At 43.8% G+C, this 26,160-nt stretch overlaps 1 protein-coding gene across 2 annotated transcripts in view; it reads left to right on the top strand.

Annotated features, from left to right (window-relative positions):
* The first annotated feature begins 5,267 nt into the window (after nucleotides 1-5,267).
* Nucleotides 5,268-26,160, top strand: part of PLPPR1 (phospholipid phosphatase related 1) — a 191,191-nt gene continuing 170,298 nt past the window's right edge. Inside the window, exons 1-2 of one of the 2 annotated variants that reach the window (XM_070430102.1) lie at nucleotides 5,268-5,609; nucleotides 14,639-14,755. The gene's annotated coding sequence lies outside the window, so the exon portion shown is untranslated. The remainder of the gene's footprint in view (nucleotides 5,610-14,638; nucleotides 14,756-26,160) is intronic. The other variant, XM_070430103.1, reaches the window with a different exon arrangement.

The following is a 26,160-nucleotide window of genomic DNA, read 5'->3' as shown; positions in this document are numbered from 1 at the left end:
CTGGGTAGAAAAAAAATAATTTTCTGAGTATACTCTTAAAAGAGTGTGAAAGCCAAATGACAAGGATCCTCTAAACTGACAATGGAGTAATATTTCCTATATCACTTTTGTGGTATTTTCCTACCGACAGGACAGAAAGGGTTCTTCAGGTTCCTTCTACCTAATGCATTGCTGGTGGCAGAAGTTAAAGGGCAGAAAGTGAAGGATTTGACTCAACTATAGCTTGTTGGCCAAGGTAAGTCCACCACCTGGTTTTGTAAATAAAAATAAATTAAAAAAGAAAAAGAAAAGAAAGAAAGAAAAAAATATTGGAACACAGCCATTCTCATTCATGCAATTTACAGAGTTGACTGAGTAGCTGAGACAGAAATTGCATGGCCCGCAGAGTCTAAAATACAGGGAGGGGCAAAAGTAGGTTTACAATTGTGAGTACACGAAACACAGAGTTTACTGTATTATTATTTTTTTAATTAGTGGCCCGATGCATGAAAATTTGTGCACTGCGGGTAGGGGGGGGGGACGGGCGTGTCTCTCAGCCTGGCCTGCACCCTTTCATAGTCCTGGAGTCCTCAGGGGATGTCTCCCTCTGCAGGAGGCCACTGGGTAGGCTCCTGATTGCTTCTCCACCGCCACTGGTTGCCGCCAACACCCCCTCCCCCATTGCCGTTCCCTCCCTCTACCTGCTGGCATGCGCCTTGCATGGCCTGGCACCACCTGCTTGCCTGCTCTGCCCCCCCCCCCCCCCCCCCCCCCGCCAACTGGTCGTTTGGTCAATTTGCATATTACACTTTTATTATATAGGATTATTGTATCCTTTTCCATATGAACAACTGTAAACTTACTTTTATCCACCACTGTGTATATTATCTATTTCTTTACAGAATAATTTTGTTGACCTCTGCGCCAGACTATTAATAAGTGATGATTGAATAATTTGTTCAGACCTCTCATTTTGAAGATGAGAAAAACAAAGACTAAAATACCATTGGAAGTAAAGGGTTCCATGTTGGCAGCATGGAACAGACTGAAGAAGAGGGATAGTTGGGCTCTTGCAGACCAGTCTCTCCTGGATTAGGAACGGGTCAGCAGACAGAATTGCCAGCAGTGGAATGTCTACAATGTGTGAAGACCAAGGGAGGTTGAGTCATATCTCTAACAATTCCTGGAGAAGTTTCCAAGAGGAGATAACAAGGATGGCACTAAGGACAGAACCAAACAGTGTGGGAGTCAATGATAAGTATCTGGGTCCCACTTTTGGGGATGTGAAGACTACATAGGAGTTTCCGCAACAAACGTACTTGGATCCTGGAGGTTGGGCCACATAAGGTAGTAACGCAGAATACAAATCATCCAGACATCAGAAATGAAGTAGCAACAAGCATTAGGTCCAAAGTGGGTGTGATAAGTATATACTAATATATATATGTCAGAGAGGGAGGAAGAGAGAGAGAGGGATGTGAGAGAGATACATTTATCTGTTGCCTCCTAAAAGGGCCCCAACTGGGGGATTGAACCCACAACTCAGGTATGTGCCCTAACCGGGAATCGGACCTGCAACCTACCAGTGCACAGGATGACACTCCAACCAACTGAGCCTCCCGGCTGGGGCAACATTTTGATTCTTACAATAAATCACTAGTTTAGCCCTTAGAGTCATGGCTTGACATTTTTACTGAACCAGAAAAGATTGCTATATATACAGTATATGAAATTTATACAAGAAGAAAAACTTATAAATCTATTTTTCTGATGAGGGTGGATTTGAAAAAACAAACTTATAGGTAGAACACAATTCAAATGCAGATGGTAAGTATGCGTCATAATTATTAGAATATATTCAGAGCAGAACTTGCGTGCATACTGATCACCATAGGGTTGTTATATTATTTCAGTAACACATAATCTAATGGAGCTACTTTCATATAATTTTCTAAGAACTGAGGCATTTCTATTGCTTCCATAACTTTGGAGAATTTTATGTTCAAACACTGTGCCTATTACTGCTTTTTAAAAATTATTTCTGGATTTCTTTTGTATGTATGCTGTTCTGAGCACCAACAATACTGGGTTATTTTACTAACATAGGAAGTGAGGCCACTGGATATATTTGTTGGAGAGGTGCTGAGTTCAGTGATTGTCCACTAGGTAGAAGGATGAATGCTAAGTCTGCAATCTGAATTTGAGGAGCATTGAGAAATACCTGCAGCCACCGAAATTCTTCCCATTAATCTCTCTCAAAACCATCTGCAGATGTGTGCATATTAATTGGCTTTGGGCATTCTGTTACCTAGGAGGAGTTACACATTAAATGGCTAAAATTAGAAGGGAGGCAAAAAAAAAGTGGAAATACAAAGCTTGGTAAGTCAGTGTGCGTGGGGGGTGCTACAGCAGGAGACCACAACTGCTCGGTGGGAGGGGCCTCAATCTCTGTGAGATGTGAGTGGCAGAAAATGTTTGCGGCATATTACTGAAAAGCCATGCCATCTCACACTTATGTCTACATCCCAGTGTGGAGGGTGAGGGTGGGGTTATTCACCACGCACACTGCCACACACTTTTATAGCATGCTTTTCATTTCCTGATTTGAATACATCAGTGATCAGGGTGAGGGGGTGATGGAGGAAGCCAGCAGGAAAATTGGAAGGCAGTTAGCTTTCATCTGTTTTGTTGAAGCTTAGGGGGGAAAATATCTTCTCAGCCTTTTAGAAAATATTATAATAATGAAAATGTTAATAACCAAAATAATAACAGCTATTAGTTACAGAGGGCTTGCTTTGCGTTAGGCACTGTGTTTTATGTATATCATCTCATTTAATATCCTCTGTGCTTCCTCCATGCTCCCCAAACAGTAAAATTCTCTTCTAGAACTGCCAGTTCACCCTCTCCTAGCAGCACCATAAAGGCATTCTACTTTATTTGCAATTCCAGATTTACAAAGTCTCCTTCACCCTTGACCTTGTTAGAGCTTTGAGATGATGAACAAGATGTCCCCATTCTCATCACCCAAGGCCAGGCTCAGACAAGGGAGAATGTGCTTGTTGGTCAGGCAGCCCTGCACACTCACCATAGGAGGAAGAGCCCCAGTACATCACTGCTGACAGAACGATAAAGTTGAGACCTACAGCTACCCCAGCCCCACCTCCCTGATTCAGCTCCCACCCACTTCTTGGATTCAGAGTCCTCACTCACCTCCTGATCATCCAGTGCCGGGGCAGGAGGATGGCTTTCCTGCCTCAAGGCCCTGCCAATCCTAACACCCTGAAATCCCAGGGAACACTATTCTCTATTCTGAGGATAATGTGGTAACAAGGCAGATCTGTCTTGGATGCCTTCCAAGAAGCCTGGTGCCAAGAGGAAGACCTGAGAAAAATAGGCAGGGAAGTAGGAGCCCCAGATACTGTTAGTGGTTCACTCTAGCGACTTTGCTGCTTTTCAGGAGAACCTGATCCCCCTTACCTGGTGCACAGAGACTCAGACTCACTGTCCTTTAAACAAAGAGATGCTGCAATTCTATTCCTATCAACAAACCACCGATACAAGGAAGCAGGCACTAACTCAGGGCACTTGTACTTTTTAACAACTTTCCCTTTCTTCTTTCCTTCCTCTGTCTTTTCTTCTAAACTTTGCCTTTGTGGGGGGTATTTAGATATGCTGTGTTCTCTCCTCTGGGTGTGCTCTCGGGTCTGATCTAATTGGCCTGCTGTTCTAGTGTCACCAGGCATTATTGGGAAGACGAATGGGACTGGGGTCAGAGTTCAACAAGAAGGCACCTGCTCACTTGCATTGCATAGAAGTGCTCAGAGATGACCTTTATTTTTTTAAATTTCTTTCTTTCTTTTTTTTATTGCTTAAAGTATTACAAAGAGTATTACATATGTCTCCTTTCCTCACCCCCTTGACAATCCCCCGGCCTCCCCTACCCCCCAGTGTCTTATGTCCATTGGTTATGCTTATATGCATGCATACAAGTCCTTCGGTTGATCTTTTACCCCCTCCCCTCCCGCCCACCAACCCTCCCCAGCCTTCCAGCTGTAGTTTGACAGTCTGTTCGAGGCTGCTCAGCCTCTGTATCAGAGATGACCTTTAATGAAAGCTTGGGAATGATTTGCATAGAGTAGGCTGTCTTCTATGCCTCCAAAGCTGGGTGGCCAAAAGGTAGCCCTTTCCTGGAAGGACCAAAACTGAATAAACAGGAGGTAGGCATCCCTGCTTGGGATGTCTTCTGCAGGAGAGAAAATGGGGAGGGAGGGAAAAGGGCGATTTAACAGGAAGGAGGTTGAAAATGGAAGCTCTTGATTGGGTCCTAACTGGCCTGCTTTGCTCATAGAACAATCTCATCAAAGAAGAGTTTCCACTCCACTCACAAAGCCTCTCACCCAGTGTCTCCACTGGCCTCAGGTTACTGCGCCAGCGCCATGGCAGGCTCAGGTTCTCTACTGGACTCCCTTCGCGTTGACAGTTCTTCCACTTTACCAAGTAGCAGAATCCTCACCTATGAAGAAATGCTTCTTCGGCATTGGGGGGAGGAGGTCAAGGGGGAACAATGGACCTATTGTTCTTTTGGCCTTCTTCTACAGGGCACGTGTCTCCCCGCTCTAACCCTGTCACCTGAGGGGCTGAGTATGGAGCCCTCCGAGCCTCGCCTTCCTTCCACTCCTGCTTTGTTCTCTGGAAGAGGGTTTTTGTGTGACCCTCCCCGCCCTTGTCCCATCAAACCTGTTTGGGGACCCAAGTGGACAGTTGTCTTCTGCGCTTCACAGAGTGGAAGTTGGGAGGGAGAGAACGAAGCACAGATCAGATAACTCCTTTTAGTTCAGGTGAGACTTGCCTGCGGTTCCTGCTGGACCTCTAGGGAGACGCTCCTTGGTCCCCCGCAGCGCAGAGGCTGGAGAGCGGTGCACAGAAACCGCGGAGCCAGCACTAAAGATACAGGGAGAAGAGAGCTCAGCTCACCAGGACTCGGGACTAAAGCGGTCCCCTAGGATGGATCGGGGAACCCGCCCCGGCTTCCCGCACCGCGGGCGCAGGGAGTCCCCGCGCAGAGCGCACCTTTGCTGTGGGGTTTCCCAGTTGCCTCCCGGGAACCCCGTGGAGCCCCTGTGGCTCGGGTGGCGCCGTCATTCTCGCCTCGACCCGCATCGCCCGCCTCCCTCCGCCTGAGCTCCGAAGTGAGCGCTCAGTGTCTCTCTCTGAGCATGCGCGGCCCGGCGCTCTCACCGCCTCTCCCGCCCCCTCCGCCCCCTCCCCGCCAGCCTTTTGCTCCTTCCTTTCATTAAACAAACACGAGATCCTGAAACCTGGACCCCGCGCGAGCAGCGGCGCTAGGAGGGGGCGGAGGCAGAGGCAGAGCGCGCGATGGGCGCCGAGGGGGGTCTGTGATCCCGCGCACCCCCGCCCCGCGCGCGCGCACACACTCGTACACACATACACACACTCGCCCAAACACACACTCGTGCACGCCCGCGCCGCACGCCCGCCGGCTCGCTCTCCCACGCAGGGGAATGCAGCAGAGCCCGGGGAGCGTGTCTCCGGCCGCCGCCTGAATGCACCTCGCGCGCGGGAGCGGGACGGCCCAGTAGGGCGTGCGGGAGGACGCGCCGCCACCGGAGGTGAGTACGGCGACCGCAGCCGCGGGCACTTACCAGACGCCGGGCGGGGGCCAGGGACCCGGCCGGACGTGCCGGCGCAGGTGGCCCACATCCGGATCATGGGTTTCCAGGTGCAGAAGAACGCGGCGCTGGGGCTGAGCAAGGCGAGGGGGAGACCGCAGGGAGGCTCGCCTCCCGCGAGGTGTCAGATGGACCCAGCAGAAAGCTGCACCGTCCCAGCTCGTAAACTTTCCTCCCCTGTCATTTGGGAAACGTGGAGACAAAGGGGGCGTGGAGGCTCCCTCGGTCCCATTCCACCCTCCCGGGCTGCGACGGAGCCGGTGTGCGGGCGGGGGCGCCCTGCAGGTAGCAGATGCCAAGTATCTCCCGCCTGGGCGGGGGCTGGGATGCTCTCCCAGATCTGTAAGCCTGGGCGTTGATTTTCCCTCAGGCGTGGGCACCTGTCATCCTTGCCTTCTCCCAACCCCCGCACTCCAGGCGTATTGGGGGCTGGGGGTGGGGTTGTCACCTGGAGGATTGGAGGGGCAGCCTTTGGCTTTCTCGTTCAGCGCCCGTGCCAGAGGCGCCGGGGTGAGGCTCGGGTCAGTGCGGGATGAATGATGAGTTACTGAAAGGCTTGCCATAATCACATCTAGAAACGCTGGGCGCCGGGATCTCCTCTCCCGGGAAGGTGCTGTCCTCACGCACACCCAGGCGGCAGCACTGGGCGCTGGGCTGGGCTGGGCTGCTGTGGCAGCAGCGGCAGCAGGGGGAAGCTGGGCTTTATTTTTGCCCTGGGGTTTTGTGACACACGTGGAATATGTGGAGGATTCTGGGTTATTTTTCTTTGTGGGGATATCATTTTCCCTTTTAGCCTCTTTCGTGGGAAAGATTCTCTGCAGCCTGATATCTAGCTGGCGGACAGGCACCGTTCTGATCTTTTTCGGTCCCAGGGAAGAGGTCCCCAGAAAAGGATTCCCTAAAATGCCAGGTCCATTGGGGCGGGGTCTCAGAGTGCTCCTGAGAATTGCTTCAAATCGAATGGCTCCGTGAAACCGTAGGGACTGGGTTAGCATGTGAGGAGTCCAGGACTGGGACAAAGGCAAGTAGAAGGGGGACAGTCTATGGTCATTTAGGAGAGGAGTGACTAGAGGCCCATTAAGGCAGGAAAAGGTCGAGCATGAGGAGGTATTCAGCAGCCTTAACGGAGTGCATGGATCCCTTCTACTTCGGCTGTGGCTAGTGGCATTTATTCATCAGTGGGACTCTAATTTGGAGATTTCAGGAATGTCACATCTGGAGTAATCAAGACTTGGTTATTCCTGGGCTAACCTTCAGCACAATTACAGATCCGTTCTTCAAGCCTAGAAAGTGCCATGTGTGAGAGTTTCTATCTTGATGCTCTATTTAGACCTGGACAGTGGGAGGGGCAGGCAGGTATGTTTTGGGTTCTGTACCTCAAGGAGCTTTGGGTTTGTAGAAGTGTGGGGAACCTGGAAGCCAAGCTGATGCTGACAGGAAAACACCAGAAGCTGGATCCAGGACTTGTGGCTGTGGGTTGTCCGAAGGTATTCTCTTCCATTAAGATGACAGGTGGAGGTCATCTCTCTGCTGTTCTGGGGACCGTTTTTAATTTTTAACATTTTGTAACTTTTTTGAAGTGGGAGAAAACGTGATATGCATGAGGTTGAGAAAGCTCACATATGAAAGGGAACTTGATTCAGAAGTTAACAGTGAAAAGTGAAGAAGTTTTTGAAAAGGAATAAAAAGAAATTGGAAAAGTGATGCATATTATTAAAAACAGCTTTGCTTTTATGATATTTAAAAAGCTTTCAGTAAGATAACCTGAAAGTTTGTTTTTTTCTTTTTAAAACAACTAGTGAAGTAAAGACCTTTCCAGAAATAGTCCCAAGTTGAAATTGGCATAGCAGGGGTTTAAATATAATTGTCAGGATATGTCCTTTTTATTTCATGGTGAACATTGTCATCATTTTCTTTGCCAAACGTGGCAAGAAAAGTTTAAAATTATTTTTTTTTGCTTTTTACTCAAGCTGTATTTTCTCCCTTTATGATCTATTTCCTTTGCCTACATCTGCAAGTTCAATTCATTTGATTATATTAGACTGTATTTACAAGTATTCATTGACCACCTATCCCATACTTAGCCCTGGAGTTCATGTCAAAATGTATAACATAGTCCTGGCCCTCAAAGAGTTTATGATCTAGTTGTGAATACAAGATTAACACACATGAAATAATTAAAGGGTAGGATAGCTCTGTACTTGACTGTAAGCCCTTCACATACATGCTATTCACTCCATCCTTACTCCTGGGTTTTCCCACATTTAGACAACATACCTCAGCACTTACTATGTGCTGGATGCTGGAGAGAAAAACACAAAAGGAAGTAAAAAAAATAGCTCCAGCTTTCAAGGAAGAGGAAGCACAATATAGTATTTAGTTAATTGTGATGCAATCTGATTAATTGGTATAATTGTAGGGGAGATCAAGTGCCAACAGCACAGACATGTAAGTGATTTTTTTTTCTTCCTCTGGGGGATTGGAGCAGGTGATCTCTGAGATATTTTTTTAAAAATGAGTAGTCTTTTACCAGATAGGGAAGGATAGAAAGGACATTCCAGGCGGAGGAAATTTGTGAGATTGCCCGATGAATTAGGGTAACTATAAGCCATGTGGGTAGAGCACATGGCACTGGAGTGTGGATACAGAGATGAACAGCAACTGGGTGACACTAACAACTAATGTCATGGAGTTAGTGTTTGGATACAAATATGCCCAGGTTGCTCTTGTAAGCACAAAGGGATTAGACATCATCTACAGGAGGGAAAGAAGGTCAAAAAGGTTTCTTAGGGAGATTGAGGTGAGCTGAGTCTTAAAGGACAAGGAGTAAAAAAGGACTTTCTAGGCAGAAAAAACTATGTAAGAGTTGGAAGTAGTCCTGTGGGCTGCAGTGAGAGAAGTGGATTTTTAGCTACATGGCATAGCAAACTATCAGGCCAGAGAGAGAGAGAGAGTCAGAGATCAAGTATGAATGGAAATATCCCAAGCAAAAGAGCTTCCGTTTTATCCAAAAGGCTAGGAGAGAGTTCAAAAGTTGGGAAAGTTTGGGATAAGATTTGCATTATGGAAAGAAAGCTGTGACTACTGTGTGGAGGATGGATCGGAGGTGGTGAGGCTGGAGGCAAGGAGCTTATTGTGGAGATATAGGTGTGAAATGATGAGGATGGAGGCAGTGGGGGTGGAGCAAAAGAGCGATGACTGGGAGACAAGGGAGAAAAGAGAATCCTGCTCATCTAAGAAGGGCCTCCTTCTGTGCGCTCCTGTCCTACCCGCTACTTCCTCAGCATTCACTTGTGTAGCTCACTTCCCTGTATTTTGCAGGAATGGTGTTCACAGCTGCACCTCCAGCATTCATCACAGGCTTGCTACAGAGTTGAGATTCAATAAATATTTGTTGAATGAATGATTAAATCAGTGAATGAGGAAGTCCAGTCATGAAGTGATGATTCCTGCATAAGAATACTAGGTGACCCGGTTGATAATGCGGATTTTTTTCAGTAGATGGAGTTACACATATGTTGATATATATATGCGATTTGATATGTATGCTATTTTGTTGTATTGACAACAAGCTTCAAAACTTTACATGTCAAATTTTCTGAAGGTGTTAATATCATAGATATTTTTACACTCAAAAATGTCGAATTTCATGCCAAAAAAGAGCATTTGTGGGAAGTTTTAACTCATTACTTTATTTTGAAGAAAAGTGTTGCTGAAAGTTATCGTATACTTCGGGAAGCTTATGGTGACCATGCTCCATCTCAAGACACTTGTGAACGCTGGCTTAAATGCTTTAAAAGTGATGATTTCTATGTGAAAGACAAAAAATGTCCAGGTCAACCGAAAAAGTTTGAAGACCAAAAATTACAAGCATTATTGGATAAAGATGTGGGTCAAATTCAAAAATAATTTGCAGGAAGATTAAACGTTGTTCAGCAAACAGTTTTCGATTGTTTACAAGCAATGGGAAAACTTTTTAAAGGAAGGAAATGGGTGCCACATCAACAAAAGAAAAATGGAAAACTGAAAAGTCATCAGTAAAATGTTGCTTCAACGGCACGAAAGAGAGTCTTTTTTTTGCATCAAATTGTGACTGGCGATGAAAAGTGGATTTATTTTGAAAATCCCAAACGCACAAAATCCGTATTATTAACCAGTTAGCAATTAATCCGCATTATTAACCGGGTCACCTAGTATTCTTATGCAGGAATCACCTAGTAGTAGACTTCCATTTGTCCAAGGTGATCAACCTTTGGGAAGTCAGTGACAAAATGATCCAAGGAGACTACCTCCATAAGGAACTGTCCTGAGAAGTGCCAATAAGAAAGCAGCATTGTGACATCACATTTTTATATTTAAAAAATTATATTGTCAGTCCAACTTTGTGCAATTCTTCATTCATAGTAGGCTGTTAGTAAAAGTGACTCCCTTTCTCTTTCCTGCTGATTTGTTAGGATTTTTTGATTCCATGTACTTTGCTCTAACTTATAAGATAATCTTGGGCCAGGGAGTTTGTAAGCCCCGTGGTCTCATATTAAAGAGCTCATAGCATCTTGTTATCTTGGGATGAGGGCCTGACCACCCACCTTCCAGTCATAATCATGCAGTCCTAGGGATTGAATCCCTTACTAACCAAACCCACATATACTGAGTCACAATCTTAAAATCCTTAAAATCCCAATAAGTGATGTTAGAATGGACAAAAACATGAGACTTTGTTTTCAGGTCGACTACGGGGGTGAAAGAGGAGTTGTCAAAGGTAGCACTTGGGTTTGACCTTTGGTAGCTGGATGAATGGTGGACGAGGAATAGGGGAGGGAGGTGAGCTCAGAGGAGTGAAAGGCTTAGTGCTGTTTTGTGGAAATTGATTTTGGGGTGATAGTGGAACATCTGGAAGGCACATAGCATAGATCCCAGTGTGTAGTGATTTCACGGTAAATGCCAACTATTATTTTCTTTAAGGGAAAGGACGGAGAGAGCAGGAAACCATGAAGCCAAAGATTAAGTGTTAGCATTTAGCAAAATTTAGGAACTAAGAGAGAAACAACTATCATAGAATACTAAGACAAGAAGGGAAAGAATTGGTGTGAAAACAAAAGCCTAAGAGAATCATGAGATGTGGTGGTCAGACCTCACTGAACGCATCTGACGTGTGGGTCAGGCCTCGTGTGAGGGCCCACGTGTGGAACCTTGTTTAATCCCCATGCCACCTGAGGTTCCCTTCTCCCCTTGACAGCTGAGGTGCCTGAGACAGAGATTCCATTAGCTTGTCCACAGTTACCAGGCCAGTAAGTGGCAGAATGAGGTCTCAACACCCATTTTAATAATCTTACAAACTGTCTCCTCTCATCAGAGGCATAAATTACCAGGATGATTTTAAGTGCAGAGATGCTGAAAGGACAGCAAGTAGAGAACTGAAAAAAGACAATGACAAGTTCACTGGTGACCATTAAGAAAGCAGTTTTAGTCCAGCAGCATGCTCAGAAGCCGTATTTCAGGGAGTTCAGTGGGGAATGGGAGCTGAGGGAATCCAGGTGAGGTGTTCCTATCAGTCGTTTATGATGTCTGCTGAGGGAAAGAGTTATGGGGCCAAAGGGAGAAGGTCCAGTGAGCCTCGACTGCAGTGATTATCAGGGGGTAACCGATGGAAAGAGCTGGTGTCTATGGAGAAGTGAGAGCATGAGAGAAGAGACAGGGGAAGAGGGAGACCTCTTTCCAAGAATATGGCAAGATGGATTTGAAGACCGTTAGGGGGAATGCTCTTCTCCCCCAAAACTAAATTACTGAGCTGCTTACTGATGCCCAGAGAATTCAGATCCTTGAGTGCGCTGGGAACTTAAGCAGTCTCTGAGTGCTGTACTTTAAGGGTGTCCCTGGGGCACGCAGGATGATAAACTTAGTTTGTGTAGCACTGTGACCAAGAACACAGACTCTGGAGTTAGGCTGTGTTTAAATTTTGATTGTGCCACTTATCAACTGCGTGACTTTGAGCACACAATTTACTTCTCCGTGCTTCGGATTACTCCTGCTCTTCTGATAGAGATAACCATCTTAACCCATTGCCTACAGTTGTGAGGATTAGATGAGTTAATATGTGTGAAGCTTGGCAGAGAGTACGTGCTCAATAAATAGCAGGTATTATGTGTGACAACAGTGAGGTTAAAAACACCAAGCTTTGACTTTATGCTCCAGACTCTAGAGATTGTGTGTTTCCTCATTGGTTTAAAAATATTTTGGTTGGTTATAAATATCTGGCTGTAATCCTATCTTCCTAAGCACAGGAATTAAACCAACAGACATGACTATGACAGGAGCAGACCAGGTCTACCGTCATACGTCTAGGTGGAGGAGACGCATGCTGCGTGTGTCTACCCAAAACAACAGCAAACGTTTGCTTGCTTTGAGGCTGGTCCTCACATTATTCAGGCTCATGGGCATCACACAACAGCTACTTAGCAAATTGTTGTTAGGGAAGTGACTACGTGTATTAATTATAGCGCTTCTTTGCTACCGAGGGATGTAAACTCTAAATAGCTCATGTATGACGTTTACAGCATTTGGGGGGAATTAAAAGCCTCCCTTGTTCATGGAAATGTTTGTGGTGTGTTAGAAAATAGAAGCCTAGTGGTATGGAAGCCCTGTTGTCTAGCCAGCTGACAAAAGGGCAGTGACTGGAACCGAGGTCTGACCGGTGCTCTTTGCATTACATTCTGCCAAATACCTTTTTTTATTGTTCTGCAATCAAAGACTGATTTTTTTTTGTTTTGTTTCATTGATCCTATTTTGTGCTTCAGCCATACTAAACTCATAGTTTTCCAACTGAGGTGTTTGTTTTTTGCCTTCTGGTCTTTGGCCATGCTGTTCTCTCTCTCTGGAATTCCATCCTTCCTAAGCTTAACTCCACTAGTCCTTTTGGTCAAAGTCATTTTTCAGGGAAAAGTGTCCTGACCTTTTAGCATTAGGGTTGGCTTCCTTTTTGGTGTGTGTTTCTGTAGTCCTCCACTTTGGATTTTTAGCATCCTAACAAAGTGCTTTTCACATAATAATTGCCCAGCAAACACTTTGGATTGAATGACTGCCTGAGCAAATGATTCTTATTCTTTTGAGTCATTCCTAATGCCCCTATAATGCAACTTCATGTTATAGAAAATCAGCATTTTCAAGTTCAAAGCTTTACTGGAAGTTTTAGTATCAGACTTCCAAGTGAAACCAGATGGGTAGACTGAGAACTAGAGAGGCTGGGTGATTGGCCCAGGGCCATGTAGCTAAATAGGGTGAGAACTGGGGCCAGAACCCCAGTTCCTGGTTTCAAGTGCAGGGCCACCCAGGGCCAGGATCAGGGTGAGCTGAGGGAGGCAGTGTCCTGAAAGTCAGGGTTGGTTCCTATCTTTATTTAAAATGTTGATGTTTTGTTCACCTTGGGTATTTTTGCATTAATTTTGATTTTTTTTAAACATTGCGTTAGACATATTGTTTATATTGATTACTGCGTTTTTGACATCCCTTTAAATTTTGTGCCTGGATGCAAGTGCCTGACTCTCCTCACACTGGTCCCAGCTCTGCTCTTTCCAACACTGGTGTAAGAATGCAGTTACACTGTGTATGGCATGGGCCCTAATTGAAAATAACAAAGGAAACACCATTCGACACGGTGGTGTGAGCTGTTAATAAACAGTTTCATGACCTGGCTGACCTGCTAATTAGTACACATATTCACAGTATAAAAGGCCAAGAGGAAAAAAATAAAAGTTGAATAAAAGCTCTATCTATTACCTGTCTATCTATTCATACATCTCAGGGCTAATGGACATCGTAGAGATTGTCTTCATTTATAAGTATATGTATGCTGTTTATATATATATTATATTTTTTAGTTTTTTAAGATCCAAGATGGAAAAAGAAGGAAATTATTCTACCCATCAGCTTGGCTAGTCTTGAATTATGGCACTATTGGCCTATTTTGAAGATTTGAGGTCAGAAGTTAAAAACAAGCAAGCAAGCGAGCAAACAAACAAACAAAAACTTGGTCTTTCTGCCCCCAAAATAGGAAAGTAAGAAAAATAGCATTGATGGAAAGGAGAAAGAGATATAAATGGAGGACATTTCAAGGAGGAATCTATCTACTAAGTAGCATCCAAGGTACAACTGTCAAGTATAGAAGGGGCTTTACATATATCATTTCCTTAATTTCTTTGGCATGCTTTAATGGGCATGAGTGTCTCCATTCGCCAGCTGAGCAAACCAGACCTCGGAAAGGTGCGTTAGCTTACCCAAGCTCTCAAAGCTAGAGCTTGAGTCAAACCCAGGTCTGGGTGTAAAACTTTTACTCATCCCACTTAATCCGTCTGCTTCTCAGATCTCCCCATTACCTTCCGCTCTCACCACATCCTTAGGTGCAGGGCTTCGGGGGCGTGTCTGGTTTCGATGGATGGGAAGTAGCAGTCAGCTCCTCTCCAGCCATTATTTTCTCTCCCTACGCTACATTTATCTTTTCCCATTCATCAATTACAGCAGAAAGCAGAAATGCATACACGTAGGAAATAAATACCCCTCTTTGTGCGAATGTCATAAATTTTTATGCGACACGAATGCACAGATTTTACATTGCTTCCATTATGCTAGAAGGGCCTTTTTCTTTAGGCATTATGGCATTGAGTGTGCTAGAAATGCTCCCAGACACAGACTGAAGAAAAGGTGATCATAATTACTGGAGCATATCTGTCACGATGAGGGGGTAATGTGTTTGCACGGTTGACGGTCAAGGGCTTCTAGGGTGCTCTTTCTATTGATGTTCCTGATGAATAGCATGGAGCAGTGACCCCCAGTCTCCCAACATTTAAAATTCAATAATATCCATAATCAAGTGAAATCGGATATAATTAACAGGAAATAAAATCTGGTTGAGAGTAATGCTGTTCAGTTCACAGCTCTGCAAGCTGAGAATGCTTTCTCATTATTCCCATTTCCAGGCCTGGCTAGCTGTCGCTTCCATGTAAACCCCCACACTCAAATGCTGTAATAATCAGCCTGCAGCCTTCTCTCCTGAGGGTCACAGGAACTGAAAAAAAAAGAAAAGAAAAGAAAAAGTAAGACCTTTTCATTCACACTTGTATTAACTGGAAAAAACATTGTCTCTCTCTGTGTTTTTTCTCAGTGTAAAAGCAAAACAGTATCTCTAGGTTTGAGGAAATCCTTGGGGTTTCGTTTTTACCATGGGCTGACATATAACATGTGGCACAAACAATTCCTGGCCTGGCTAGTTTGGAACAATTAGAGTAATTTTGCAATAAAAAAAAGAATTAATCCCATTATATATGCACTACAATGTTGTACAAATGCAGATGTAATGAAGCACATGGTGTAAAAGTCAAGATCAGTCATATTGATGCTGTAACTTCTTTCCCAGAAAACAACTCTCAATTGTTTTGTGTACGTTCCTTCAACATTTTTGATCCATTAACAGTTCTATATCTTATTATATTTTCTTTTTTTAAGGTGGGAATATACTTTACATATTATTTTACTATGTACTTTTAGTTACAATTTTAAATGAAAGCAGTTTCTTCAGATTAGTAAGCATTTGGTAAATATTAGGATGAATGCTACTTTCCATCCTAAAATAGAGCTCAGCTGACATACCCTCGGGTCTTTGGCCATCTGTCCTGTATATTTTGTAGATACCATCAATGAACAATTTTCTGAGCTCCTCCTAGGAGCTACCTACCATACCATGTGCTTTTCAGGAGGTCACGTTCTAGGAAGAGATAAAGTAATGAGAGGATTTAATTTGAACCCAATGAATAGCAACAGCTGTAAATTCTCCTTGATTCACAGAATTGCTGCAAGGGATAATCTATTCCAATTGTCTTATTTTTCCAACGAGAATTGAGGTCCTTCGGGGTTAAGCGACTTGTCCAGGGTCCCACAGCTGGTGATTGGAGAGGCTGAGATGACAGGCTGGTTTTCAGCCTGTTATTAAGTCAGTGCTGATTCCATTATACGTGCCTGCGAAACAACCCTCACATCTGGAAGAGGGAACTAGGGAATTCACTTTCCAACACTAGTTTAAGCAATGAATCCCTAGCAGATTGAAACTTACACCTTTTTTTTTTTTTTAAAGAGCGAGAGAGAAACATTGATGTGTTGTTTCCCTTATTTATGCATTCATTGGTTGCTTCTTGTATGTGCCCCCTGACGAGAGATCGAACCTGCAACCTGGACATATCGGGAAGACGCTCTAACTAACTGAGCTTCCCAGCCAAGGCAAATCTCATGATTTATGTAAACATTTTCACCTACAAGTTGCTCCAGAGACTGCCTCCCTATCCTCATACCCCTCTGTGCCCTCTAAGCTCTGCCCAAGCTCCATCTTCCCCTCCTCCCTGGCTTGATAGTCTCCAGATTTAATAACTCTTTGAAGTTAGCAACAATCTGACCATAATGTTGAGAAGAGATGGTGCTCACATTGCCTAGGGAGGGTTGTTCTATAAACCTACTTACAGAGATTATTTTTCAGTTTGCTTCTTGCCATCTTGAACCTGAAGGGATGATTTCCACAATAAATGTGTTTTACCTGCCAACTTTAACCAAGGCATGAACCCTTCCTGACATTAACTGATGACTTTTCTCCCTGATGGAAGCATAAGTAAAGCCCTGATTCTTAAATACTCTAATTGTCTTTTCCTGCTGTGGAGCAGGATCCTGTGGTGGGTGACAGCTTGGACTGTGGAGTCAGACGGAGCTGGGTTCCAGTCCCAGCTCTGCCATTCACTGGCACTGCGATGTCAGGCCCATCCCTTAGTCTTTCTAAGTCTGAGATCTAAGTGTAGGCGGAGATAATAAAAGTACCCCTCCCCACAACCGAGATTTTGTAAGGAATAAATAACTTATTTGCCTTAAGACAGAATTGAGAATATAAGGACTAAGGAAATTGAAGCAATTATTATTCATTACTTATGATATACACATGACATATAGCTGATATAGCTCTTAGAACCACTTGGATGTCAAGCTTTAAAGTACTGGGTTTATAAAAAAAGAGATTCAAGTTAATCAAAATTACATAAAATGAAATACTGGGTTATTTCCCCTTTCTTCCATAACATTTTAATCTCCTCTTCTTTTTGGAAATTAATGTTTAAACCTGAAATTATGTCTCATTATCCTGGAAACCTCTCAAAATTTGTGGGTCTTTGTCAGAATATCACCTTCAGTTGCTGCTGACCCATGCATGAACCATGGAATCCAGAAGCATAGCAAGAAGTGGGTAATGGAGGGATTTGATTATACATCGAAGCTTTGCTTTAAAAAATAAATCTTAGCCCTCTTTCTCTGCATAATTGTACTTTCATGGAAATGCTTTGGAACGGATGAAAATGTATGCCTTTCTCAAACATTAAGTCAACGTTATTAATTCCAATTGGTTAAATGCATGCTTTAAGTCTCATTTTCCTTGGTTGTACTGGTAGGTCTCCTAGATTCCACTCATTTGCATAGAATCTTCTTCCTCTTGTTCTTCCAGCAACATGTACAGACCACCCAAAGGATGCTTTCTGTCAGGAATTTTTCTGGCCTACCACATCTGTTAGTAGCAAAGAGAAATATCTACACACCAAGAGTTTTACTCAATTTTTTCTCCCAGGTGCGAGATCCCCATTTCACTCCTAGCCCCAACCCTAAAAATAATGGTAAGTTACTTTTAAGGTAGATTCAGCTTTCAAGTAAACCTGCTTCAGAGCATCTAGAACTATAGGAAGAAACTTGAGCTCTCTTCTTTTTCCTCAAAAGTAATTCTGAATTATTTCTTAACTAGAGGCCTGGTGCACAAATATTTGTGCACTCGGGGGGGGGGGGGGCGGTCCCTCAGCCCAGCCTATGCCCTCTTGCAGTCTGGGACCCCTCGGAGGATATCCACCTGCTGGCTTAGGCCCTCTCCCTGGGGGGATTGGGCCTAAGCTGGCAGTCAGACATCCCTCTGGCAGCCCGGCAGCCCTCAAGGGATGTCCACTTACCAGCAGGGAGCAGACCCAAGCTGCAGTTGGACATCCTTAGTGCTGCTAAGGAGGCGGGAGAGGCTCCCACCACCACTACCGCTGTACTGGCAGCCGTCAGCCTGGCTTGTGGCTGAGCAGAGCTCCCCCTGTGGGAGCGCACTGACCACCAGGGGACAGCTCCTGCATTGAGCATCTGCCCCCTGGTGGTCAGTGTGTGTCATAGTGACCAGTCATTCCCAGTCGTTCTGCTGTTAGGGTCAATTTGCATATTACCCTTTTATTATATAGAACTAGAGGCCTGGTGCACAAAATTCGTGCATGGGGGGTTCCCCTCGGTCGAGCCTGCACCTTCTCCAATCCAGGACCCCTTGGGGGATGTCAGACATCCCTCTCACAATCCTGGACTGCTGGCTCCTATTCATTCACCTGCCTGCCTGCCTGATCACCCCTTACTGTCCCCCCCCATGGCCTGGTCACCCCCAACTGCCCCCCTCTGCCAGCCTGGTCACCCCTAAATGCCTCCCCCTGCCAGCCTAATCACCCCCAACTCCCCCCCTACTGGCCAGGTTGCCCCCAACTGCACCCCCCACTGGCCTGGTTGCCCCCAACTGCCCCCCTTGCTGGCCTGGTCGCCCCCAACTGCCCCCCCCCCCCCCCCCCGCCGGGCTGGTCGCCCCACACAGCCTGCTTGTTCAGTCGTTTGGACATCCCTCACTAACCCCCCTGCCAGCCTGGTCGCCCCACGCAGCCTGCTTGTTCAGTCGTTTGGTCGTCCCTCACTAACCCCGCTGCCGGCCTGGTTGTAGGCAGCTATCTTGTGAGAGCATGAGGGTTAATTTGCATATTACCTCTTTATTATATAGGATTGGGGTTTAATGACTATAATGTAAGTGATTATGCTTTTGAACAAAAGGATGTTTTATCAAATTATAATTACCTGGAAAAATTATAATTACCTGGGCAATCTATATATATAAAAGCCAAGTGACAGGAATGATGGAACGACCTGACAACCGGTCGCTATGACATGCACTGTGGCAGCCAACCTGCCCAATTGGGGCTCTGATAGACCCCCAACCTCCTGACTTCCTACCCCCTGGCCAGCCTGGCCCCCAATCAGCCCCCACCACCCCGATTGGGGGTGGGGCCAGCCAGCCAGCCTCCTGTGTCCCCTCCCCACTGCCAGTCTGGCCCTGATCGGCCCCCATCGGGGCAGGCCGGCAGGTCCCTACCTGTGCATGAATTCGTGCACCAGGCCTCTAGTATTTTATAAATAAAGGTTATTTAAATATTGTTAAAATGTGAATGAAAAAGAATGATTGTTTTGTTATTATAGAAGATGAAACCCAGAATTGACTGTAATAATTGTTCTGTATGGGCTTTACTCAGAGTAGTTTCTCCTCTGACAGTTTTCCAGTCTTCTACCCCCTTTCTCCAGAGTCCCTTTCCCTCACATTTATTTTTCTTGCTGATTGTAGACAGCCACTGCTGCTAATCCTTAGTGCATGACTCCCAACCCTCCTCCAGGTAACTTTGCAGCCCATACCCACCCGCAGCACTTGAAAGAGAACATAAATATCATTTGGAAGTGGGGGGATATAGTAAAAAGGATGGGACTTCAATGAAAAGGTGTGAGTTTGAGCCTTGACTACATTACTTATGCACTGCGTGACCTGAGAGTTTCCTTAGCCTCTCTAGATTTAAGTGCTTCATTTGTAAAATGTGGACGAGAGTAATTCATAAAGAATCATTCTAAAATTCTGCAAAAATGCTCATTTATTAATACATTATTATTAATTCAGCATCATTGTTCTATAGAAAATGTAATTCATAAAGAATCATTCTAAAATTCTGCAAAAGTGCTCATTTATTAATACATCATTACTAATTCAGCAGCAGTATTGTTCTATAGAAAATGAAGGGAGATGAAGTAACTATTCCAGGAATGCAAGGCTCAAATTTTTACTGTTCATTTCACAATTAAAATTCAAAGCATGTCGGATGAATCAGATGGAAATGCCTGTGTTGGTTGCAGATATAAATCACCCTGGGATCAGATGTGTTTCTCTTTGATGTGACTGGGAAGTGTTCTCTGGTAAACAGAGTGCATGCTCAGCATTCATACAGGAATCACTTTACCTAATTTGCCCAAAATTACTTACCTAAAGCTATTGAGTTTTATGGTTACTGTGTTCCTGTTTTAATATGAAGTGTGCCTGAGATTACCCAGAGGAGCTGAGAAGGTTCTCAGCCTTGATTTTAAAGCTGTAGGTGGGTGGAGAGTGGGGCTGCTTGCAAAGGAAAATGAAGAGGTCAGAGGGAGGAGGGGTCTGAACTGGTCCAGAAAGAACCATTTAATATGAACCTAAAATAGAAGGATAAGGCCTGCCATATAGGGCTGGGTGGGTTTGAAAGCATCAAATTCAATAAAGAAATAAAGGTCCCATGCCCTTTACCTCTGTAGAGTTGGAGAAACCAAAACCATTTGGATGAAAATCACCAGAAAAATTCAAGTGGATGAATAGGCAAAACCTGGAGAGGCTGATTGAGGTCTTAATGGCAGGCAACAGTTGAAACTGGACACATTCCTTTTCTTTGATTATTAGACATATTTGAGTATGCAGCAAATATTTATTGAATGGGTAAATGAATGGAAGAGTAAGTGAATGAGTAAGTGAGCTAAAGGAGTCATGAGTGAATGGAATTACCCTGAGCTTCCGAGAGTTGAAAGCTAGATGCCTAATGGAGCAACTTAATTGGACAAAGGGTAGGGAGAGTGAGGCAAAAATATGCTGGGTTAGAGATTTCGAATGATTGCTCTTAACAAATGCATTTTCGCTAGATGGTGTCAGTTGAGAGGCTTGCCCCAAAGCTGTGTAGGCAATAAGCTATTATGCCACCTAATGCTTAAGGAGTTTGTGATAGCCTGGCTGGTGTGGCTCAGTGGTTGAGCACCAACCTATGAACGAGGAGGTCACAGTTTGATTCCTGGTGAGGGCACATGCCCAGGTTGTGGGCTCCATCTTCAGTGGGGGCATGCAGGAGGCAGCTGATCGATGATTCTCTCTCATCGATGTTTCTATCTCTCTTTCTCCCTCTCCTTCCTTTCTGAAATCAATAAAAATATACTTATAAAAAAATAGTTTGTGATATCCTTGTCCTGCCCCAGAGATATACATAGTATAGAATGAGATGAGTGTGTGGGTAATTATCAGTTCTTTGTTGGCTTTAACACGGGCAAGATATTTAACCTTTCTGACCTTCACGTTCCTCATCGAAAAGTGGGTCAGTAACACCTACCTCATATGATTATTGTAAGGAATGTCTAAGCTGTCTCTAAATCTCCTTCTTAATAAATGTCAGTTGCCTTCTCTTTTATTTACTCTTATATCGGCAACACCATTTAGATAGAGACATGTTGAAAATGAACAAAGGATCGTAACTTCTTCCAACATTCAGAAATGCATATTAACTAACCAACACTGGCTTACTCCTACAATATCCGACATGTGCATTCTTCAGCATGTTTGTGTTTATAAATGCACTAGATTGAGGGCCTGCTAAACACAAATTTCACCTGATCAGTAGCTCCATATGGACTTCACCCAAGATAGCTTCTCCTTTGACATCTTTCCATTCTTCTGCCCTTTTTCTATGAGCCACCTTTCTTTTGCATATCTTTTCATCTACTCTCTTGACCATTTTAGACAGCCCTTGCGTCCCTCCCTCTCCCTCAGACAACTTTGAAGTCCCTATCTCCTCCCCAATCAATAGGAAAATTACCAAATTCCATGTTTTTCTTTTCCATCATCTGCCCCCATTTACCATCTCTCTTATGCTAATCAGAGCCAATGAAACCCCCATTTTCTCTCAACTTTTTCTGAACACTTAGTTCCTTTAGTTTATTCTTGATGTTACTGTTCTTACAAATCTTATAATTTATTGTAATGCATTTATCTTGGTTATGTGTCCCTTTTAACATGTAGTCTTTAAATTGGAGCTTATTGAAACCCAATCTTGTGTAGTCATACTGTCCTGTCTAGATAACTCACCTTTCCTTCCCCAGAAGAATCATTTATCGTTTTTGAGTCATATTTTCACTCTCGAGTCTCCCTCCCCCAACCCCACATACATACGCCTAGTCCTTTTAAACATTTCTAGAATTTTAGATTAAGGGATATTGCTCCTTTCTTCTCTGCAGTTCTTGAAATATTCGTCCTTGGCTATCATGAACTCTCATGTTCCTATTTTAAGGATGTTTCCCTCACTCCACAAAGCTGTTCATCAGAATAAGTTACAGAGTCGTCCACCCAATGACTTCATCTGCTCCTTGAGAAATGAAATCACAAACAGAGTGAATTTAAGTGTGTATCGGAGCACTGGGTAAATCCAGTTCTCATTTAGCCAGTGTATCTTCCATCCCTGCTCGGCCTCACCCTGCCGTCCATGCTGTGGTTTATATCAGGAGACACCATTTATTTTCTTCATTAGCCCAAGCAGTGTCCATTACACTCTTACAAAGTTATCATTTTACTATCTCTCTCCTTTTACTTTTTTTACCCCCATTTTAGGTTGTAGCCAGCACTCCCAAGTCTGAACCATGTGATTTCCTCATCATTTGATGCTCAGTATTTGTGCTTTAAAATAATATGTCTTGTATGCATGCATATAAGCATAACCAATGGACACAAGACACTGGGGGGTAGGGGAGCCTGGGGGAATGTCAAGGTGGGGGTGTGAAGGAGACATATGTAATACTCTTTGTAATACTTTAAGCAATAAAACAAAATATAAAAAATAAAATAAAATAAAATATTAAAAAATATGTGTTTGAATGATTATTGGCGAGGATGTGGACAAAAGGAAGTCCTCATGCACTGTTGGTGTAAATGCAGATTGATGATGTCACTATGAAAAACAGTTTGGAGGTTTCTCAAAAAATAAAAAAATGGAACTGTTTTTTTTTTTTTTAAATCTTTATTGTTCAGATTATTACATTTGTTCCTCTTTTTTCCCCCCATAACTCCCCTCCTTCCAGCTCCCACCGCACCCTCCACCCTCACTCCCCACCCACTGTGTTCATCCATAGGTGCATGATTTTTGTCCAGTCTCTTCCCGCATCTCCCACACCCCTTTTCCCCCCAAGAATAGTCAGTCCATTCCCTTTCTATGTCCCTGATTCTATTATAATCACCAGTTCATTCTGTACATCAGGTTATTTATTCACTTGATTCTTAGATTCATTTGTTGATAGATGCATATTTGTTGTTCATAATTTGTATCTTTACCTTTTTCTTCTTCTTCCTCTTCTTAAAGGATACCTTTCAGCATTTCATATAATACTGGTTTGGTGGTGGTGAACTCCTTTAGCTTTTCCTTGTCTGTGAAGCTCTTTATCTGACCTTCAATTCTGAATGATAGCTTTGCTGGATAAAGTAATCTTGGTTGTAGGTTCTTGGTATTCAGCACTTTGAATATTTCTTGCCATTCCCTTCTGGCCTGCAAAGTTTCTGTTGAGAAATCAGCTGACAGTCGTATGGGTATTCCCTTGTAGGTAATTGAGCCTCTTTCTCTTGCTGCTTTTAAGATTTTCTCTTTGTCTTTTGCTCTTGGCATTTTAATGATGATGTGTCTTGGTGTGGTCCTCTTTGGATTCCTTTTGTTTGGGGTTCTCTGCGCTTCTTGAACCTGTAAGTCCATTTCTTTCTCCAGGTGGGGGAAGTTTTCTGCCATTATTTCTTGAAATAGGTTTTCAGTATCTTGCTGTCTCTCATCTTCTGGCACTCCAATAATTCTGATATTAGTCCGCTTAAAGCTGTCCCAGAGGCTCCTTACACTATCTTCACACTTTAGGATTCTTTTTTCATTTTGCTTTTCCAATTGGGTGTTTTTTGTCGAATCTTTGGTTTGATTCTTGAGCTCCTCTGGTCTGCTATTGGGTATAATATTCTTTATTTCAGTCCGTGTATGCTTACTTTCTAATTTCTTTATCGTAGCATCGAGGGTCTCATTAGTTTTCGTGAGGCTCTGCACAAATTTATGGCAAGCCCTCAAAATTGCAATTCTTAGCTCCATATCCTCCATTTCTGTCATGTTTTTTTGTCTCCGCATCTTTTATGCTTTCTTGGTGCACCCCCTTGTGGTCTCTGTGCGCAGTCTTGTTCTAGCCAAGCCTTAATTGTTGTAGTTAACACTAGAGGGATTTGACCACCAGGCCGACTGGCTGTAGGAATCAGCTGAGCGGGAAAACGTCTGTCTTCTGGGGAGGCGCTAATCCAGCCTTTGCCTGAGGCAATTGGCAAATGGCTGTGCGCAGGGCCTGGGCGGGGCGGGCTCAACAGGGCGGGGGGAGGGAGCCGCTATGGCCGCTCTCAGTCCGTCCCCAGGGGCTCTGCCTCTCTGTCCCCACAACCGCTGCAAACCTCGGAGGGGCCGTAGCCAGACAGTCCCGCTTCTCCCGTTTGAGTCTGGGTCCCTAGAGACTCGCCCGGATCTGTAGCCCAGAGTCTGAGACTCACTCCTGATTGAAAACGACAACCGCGCCCTCAGCCGCCAGCCCGCTTTGCGCGCGCACCACCTCACCACCGCACCACCGTACCTTTAAATTTTCCACACTACGCCTCCTCTGAGCGTCGGAATGCTGTTGTTTTTGCTTCTAGTTGAAGAGTCTCTCCTCAGCCAGCCTTCCTGTGGTTCTGGTTGATGTCCGTTCTGACTTTTAGTTGTATTTTTGAAGTGGTTGTTTACGGTGGCAATCTCCGGTGTTTACCTATGCCGCCATCTTCGATTCTCCTGGAACTGTTTTATGATCCAGCAATTCTACTTCTGAGTATATATCTGAAGAAACCCAAAACACTGATTCTAAAGAATATATGCACCCCTATGTTTATTGCAGTGCTATTTACAATAGCCAAGATATGGAAGCAACCCAAATACCCATCAGTACACAATAAAGAAGTGGTGATACATATGTATAATGGAATATTACTTGGCCATAAAAGTGAATCAAATAAGTCAATCAGAGAAAGACAAATACCATATGATTTCACTTATATGTGGAATCTAAAGAACAAAATAAATTGGCAAACAAAATAGATACAGACTCACAGATACAGAGAACAGACTTATGATTGCCAGAGGGTAAGGGTGGCTGGGTGAAAAAGGTGAAGGGATTAGGAAGTATAGATTGGTAGTTACAAAATAGTCATGAGGATATAAGGTGCAGCATAGGGAATACAGTCAATAATATTGTAATAAATATGTATGGTGCCAGGTGGGTATTGGAAATATCGGGGCGGGGAACACTTTGTAAAGTATATGATTATCCAACCACTATGCTGAACACCCAAAACTAATACAAGATAATATTGAATGTAAAAAATAAATAAAATCAACTTAATTTTCTTTAAAAATATGTTTATAATGGTCATGCTGTAGATTAAAAAAATAAATTCTGTCTCTAAATACATCTGTGACTAGTTTTCCTTGAACGCCCACCTATCTTTGAGCAACCCTTCCATTTCTTTTCTTCTTGCCCCTGTTGATTAGTTATGTGTTTCTTTTTCTAAGACTGCTGGTTTGGCTAACGTTACTAAGATATTTAGGAACTAATTCTTTATTGTGGAGGGAGGTGTTTAGATAAGTCTTAGGATTTTCCTCAAATTGTACCATATTGGTAGGTGGGCACCCAGCCTATTTCATAAAAGAGACTCAATTAGTATTTGTAGATTGACTGAATGACTGAATCTCCTGCTCCTTCATTCCATTTGCCATATTCAGAATCCACTTGGCCCAATTTCATTCTTTGTGTCTTGAGAACTGTGTCAGGAGAAATGTGCCAGAGAAACAAGTCCATAAATAGATCATTGCTCAGAGGGAGAAATGCCAAATGGCCTTGTTCTGGATCCAAGAAAACATCGAGGCTCCTGAAAAGCAAAATGAAAAATGACAACTGAGTTTACCATTTTATTGGGAAGACAAAATACATAGCCATAAGACAGACTGCATGATCCTGATCTAGTGAGTGTTCATGGTAAGATACACCAGGCCTTCCCTGAGCTAATTGAAAACCACAGGGGTCCTAGAGCCCTTCGTGTAAACTTCTTAGTGAGTCATATATTCCTATAAAGTATCAGAGAAGAACACAACGCTTTGGGATGCGAGACTGTCCTGGTAAAACGGTCATAATGAGATAGTGAATAAACCAGATATCCCTTTTTAGGAAAAGGTTTGTTTTTTTAAGGTAAACTGTGAAGATTGATGCGATGTTGTTTCACTGCAGGGAGATTCTTAGAAGTATTGATTTTATAATAGGAAATATGCATATCTCCTAATGCATTTGCATTGCATGCTCATACTTCAATAGCCACAAATCCTCCGAGGCCAGCAGAGATTTTGATTCAGAGTCATTGTCTAAAGAGTGGCCATTCATTAGAACATGGATGATTGAAGCCTTGAAAGATAGGAGTACACGTGGCATACAATGGGTTAATAAACGT

Source organism: Myotis yumanensis, unplaced genomic scaffold, assembly GCF_028538775.1.
Source record: "Myotis yumanensis isolate MYYU_CA2020_CCGP unplaced genomic scaffold, mMyoYum1.0.hap1 SCAF_12, whole genome shotgun sequence".
In the NCBI taxonomy this organism is placed as follows: domain Eukaryota; kingdom Metazoa; phylum Chordata; class Mammalia; order Chiroptera; family Vespertilionidae; genus Myotis; species Myotis yumanensis.
Note: the sequence above shows the minus strand (reverse complement) of the source record. Positions and strands in the feature narration are given on the sequence as shown.